Raw genomic sequence first — 5,039 nt, forward strand, 5'->3', positions numbered from 1 at the left:
CTTTTTGAGTTGGGCTATGCGCTTCTCGTTGACATGTCCAAGACGATAATGCCACAAGCATGCTTTATCCAAATCATTGGAAGAATCAATATTCAACACATTATTTCCTAAGTTATCTACAACCATCACAGTTTCATATATACCATTGCAAGGTAATGCTTCAAAATAAAATACACCATTACAATAAGCATAAATACCACCATTTTCATTATTAAAAGAAAAGGTAAAACCTTGTTTATACAAACTGTGAAAGGGAATAACATTTCTAACCATATCGGCAGAGTAACAACAATTATTCAAATCTAAATTAAAACCGTTACTAAGCAATAAAGGATAAACTCCATTCTTGGTAACAGGCAACACTTTCCTATTTCCCATGATTAAGTTTATCTTCCCGTGCTCCACATCCCTACTTCTTTTTAGTCCTTGCAAATCAGAACAAATGTGAATACCACAACCTGTATCAAGGACCCAAAAATTAGCATGTGATGAGTTATTAGATTGAATAGTGTAAATACCTGCAAAGGAGCGTTTGATCTTGCCATCCTTTATGTCCTGCAAGTACTTGGGGCAGCTTCGTTTCCAGTGCCCTTTTTCATGACAATGGAAGCAGTCAGCATCCTTCGGATTGGAGGAGGTATTAACAGAACCAACTTTGGTCCCACTAGAAGAGGATCCATCAAGAGAATTTCCCTTGCAGCTCTTGTAGGGAGCCTTCCTCTTCTTTCCCTTCCCATATCCGATTGCCAGAACCGGGGCAGAAGTAGTAGTAGGAGTAGACACAACCGATTTGCCTTTCAGTTTGCTTTCTGCAGTCCTAAGAAGGCCTTGAAGCTTGCTCAGAGTGACCTCCTCCTTGTTCATATGATAAGTCATACGAAACTGATCATAACAAGAACGTAAAGCGTATAGAATAATATTTATGGCCAACTCTTCATCAAAGTTAACATTTAATTTAAGCAAGCGGTCCACGAATCTCTGCATTTTATGCAAGTGGGTCGTGATGGGTTCACCATCCTTCATTTTGGTTGTGATCATGGAGGCAATCATCTCATACCTTTCCTGTCGAGCACTTTGATGGTATCTTTCCATCAAATCATGATGCATTTCAGAAGGATAGTAGTCCTCATAGGACTTCTGCAGCTCAGCAGTCATGGTTGCAATCATAAGACACGCCACCTTTGTCGTATCCCTCTCATGAGTAGTGTGTTCAACGATTTGTTCAGGAGTAGCAGTGGTGACATCAATCTCTTTGAGCTCTTTATCTAGGACATACTCTTTGTCCTCATAGCAAATAGCCATCCTGATGTTTTGAATCCAGTCATTGAAGTTCAAGCCATCGAAAATGACCCTCCCACATAGGTTCATGAGGAAGAAAGAGCCTGAAGGGATTAGGTTGGAAGCATTGTTTGGTATAGACATATGTAAAAGAAAAAGAACCAAGTTTAGATTAGATGATAATCCTTAATATTACACCCAAATGAAATATTAAGGCTACGACCCAACACAATATTCTACAACTGCGAAAAGGTAAATGACGATTTACCAATTTCCACCATGAAAAACGAAATAGATTATTAAGTTTTAATTGGATTTGAAATTCCTAGATCTTTGAGATTCATTGAACTTTTCAATGACATGCTTAAATCTCGATTGTGCCCTTCAAGTTTGTGACTGGGATGCCGAAGATCACAAACAAGGAGTGAATAACCATGCAAATTAGCTTGGTACACCCAATGTTACAGATCACCTAATCAATGTGCCGGTTAACCACACACGCTCCATTGATCTATGATTAACACCAAGTTACCCTTTGCCACACATTGTCAGTCCCAGATTAGTGTGTCGGTTAACCACACATGCTCCACTAACGACTTAACAAGGTGAAAAGTGTAATTTCATGGATTAGCACCATTTCACATTTTTCCTAAAGTAACTAAGATTGGAAATTTAATAAAAGTTTAGTTACTTTATATTTTATCATTACACTTTTAATGATGAAGAATTAATGTCCTATCCTACCCGTTAGGCTAACGACCCTCCACCAGTCAAGGAAGCGGTGGGTGAGAGTGGACACCCATTAAACTACCATTTAATAGGCAGTAACCTTATACCCCCATTATAGACCGGCTTCGTGAATGAGGCCTACTAACGGCAAGACTGACTTTGTCTTATACACTTATATATATATATATATATATATATATATATATATATATATATATATATATATATATATATTAAACTTATAATATTATAAAGTATAAGGGTTGAATTTTAACTTTTAAAACTCTAGGGTTTGGAATTAAAGTTCCATTAGTGTGACTTTACAAATTCCAAAACTTGAGGGCAAGTTTTGAAACTTGTCAAAACTCTTCACATTCATAACTTATGAGTTTAATAGGATTTTAATGTATGAGACCTTTCATTTTCCATAACTTGAGGACAAGTTATTGAGGTCATTAAAATTCATTTAGATTATTTTTTCTAACATCAAAATTATCACATAATGTATGATCTAACTAAACTCATATTCAAGATAATTTCTAGTCAACAATTTGAAAGCAATTATGTTTATCATATAAAAAGAACAATTATTTTAAAATTTTGACATTTATCTTGTGGTTGGATGTGTACAATCGTTACCATATCATAAAAAAAACATTTCCAATGATCCAAAACAGTTTGTGGTAGTGTTCCAAATCCAAAACAGGCCAAGAAACTCGAAATTCTGCACACAGAGCCTTCAACTCGTCGAGTATATGAACTGGACTCGGCGAGTTGCTCTGTTACTGAGTGGACTCGTCGAGTCTGTTCATGTACTCAGCGAGTTCACCAGTCAGAGGCCAAAATTTCGACTTTTTCAGCTTTGAAAAACTAGTAAGCATCAAATATAATAGAAAAAAAATCCTAGGCTCTGATACCACTGTTGGGTTTTAAGCACTATAACACTCCTATGGTGCACATGCAACCCTAAATGCTTTGGATCTATGTTTTCTCTAATTATACATGCATTTTCTTTTTCCAAAGCATTTTCCCTAGCTAGCATACAATTGAAGCTATATAATATAAAACTTAGTTTGGATGCTTACCTCTTGAGTAGGGTAGAGTTCTTGACCTTTGAAAGCTTGAGCACCTCAAGTGTGATGCCTCTATTGGTTCACAAACACCAAAATGCAAGAGGATGTTTTAAGCAATGTTTTAAAACCCGGGTTTTTAGTTGACTCGGTGTGATGACCGGTTCACGGGTCAACCGGTTGAACCGCCGGGTCAACCCGGTTTATGGTGTTTTTCTAATTTCATATATTTTTACTTTCCTGCATAATACATAGACATATAAAACCAATAATTTGATGTCCACAAAGTTTAAACATTAAAAAACATATCAAAACATGTTATAGATGAATCTAAAAGTGTCAATCTGGTCCGTATTTGTATCCAAGCCCTATTAAAACGGGTCAATACTGTTTTAACTGGTTCAACACAAACGGTTCGACCGCGGTTTAGGGGAAACCCGGCCGGTTTCGATCCGGTCCATATTTTTACGAAAACCCATTCTCAATTGACCCGCCTTCAACCCCGGGTCACGGTCCAACCGGTTGAACCGGCCGGGTCGACCCGGGTTTTAAAACATTGGTTTTAGGAGAATAAGATACTTGACTCCAAAGAGTGTGTAACCGATTTTGGCTTATGGGGTCACTATTTATAATGTGGAAAATTCTAGGGTTACACTTTGTAAACCCTAATGCTCCATGACTTTTCACATTCTTATGCTCCATGGGTTAACCTCCATGGACTATCCATGGATTATCTTATTGGTTTAGCCCAACCATATAGTCATGGATCATTAGTCCACATTACAAGAATCATTGATTTACATAATCAATCCCCATATATTTAATTAGTCTCTTTTGATTACAAAATTAATTCGCAATTAATTTTTGATTAATACTAATTAAATAATATTAATATATTATACTTGTAATATATTATTAAATCACAAATAACCTTATTCTCAAAAATCCATCCTATCAAATTGCACTGGTAAAGGCAACCCAAAAAGAACCATGCTACAATCGGGTCAAGTACATACCAGTTATAGTTATGGGCTTAGACATCAAATCCAACATGTTCTCCGGTGCTTCCCTTGCTTCCTCTACGATGAGTTGAAAGGCTCGCCCTTTGACCGTTGGGGCCTCAACCCCGCCTCGTCTTCCATCGGTTATCCTTATTTTTGTAGGTGCTGGATCTTGTATTGCGCCTGTTGATATCAGAGGAGGACAGTTGGCCTTGATGTGGCCAATTTGGTTGCAGTGGAAATAGATGCGCACTCTATGTGCTCCTTACTTACAGTCTCGGTTGTAATGTCCTTCCTTGCCGCAATTGTAGCATATTATAGCATGGAAAATCCCTTTGTGTGATGTTCCACACTTATTAAACCTTGGCTCTTTCTGTCCTCCAGACCTTGAATTTTTGTGCTTGGATCTTTTGGCTGCTGGCTGGGATGGTGCTAGAGTCTACCTCTTTTCCTTCACTTGAGTTTCCAACTCAATATCCCTCCTTCTGGCATGGTTTTGCATCTCTGTCAAGGTCTTGTATCGATTACTCGATACAAACGCTCTGATATCAGTATTGAGTATGCTAAGGTACCGAGACATTTGGACATGTTCTGAGGACAAATATTCAAGGCAGACTAGGGCCCTTTCTGTGAACATATTGGTGATCTCGGTCACTGATTTCGTTGTTTTCTTAAGCGACAAGTATTCTTAATCTAGTCGCTCCCTCTCTACAAGTGGAACATATTCTTCCCTAAACATCTGCACAAATTGTTCCCATGTCACTATGCTCTTCTCAGAAGGTGAATAGTCCTTCGTGACAAAATTCCACTAGTCTTTCGCCCCATGGCGGATAAGATTCTGTGCATACCTAAAGTTGAGGTTAGTTAGACAAGCATAAGTGTAGAAGCATCCTTCTACTTCGGAGATCCATCTCACTGCAATGATTGGATCCCTTAAACCTTCAAACTATGGGGTTTTGGT

Source organism: Lactuca virosa, chromosome 8 (genome assembly GCF_052849685.1).
Source record: "Lactuca virosa cultivar CGN04683 chromosome 8, Lactuca_virosa_CGN04683_v6, whole genome shotgun sequence".
NCBI lineage: Eukaryota > Viridiplantae > Streptophyta > Magnoliopsida > Asterales > Asteraceae > Lactuca > Lactuca virosa.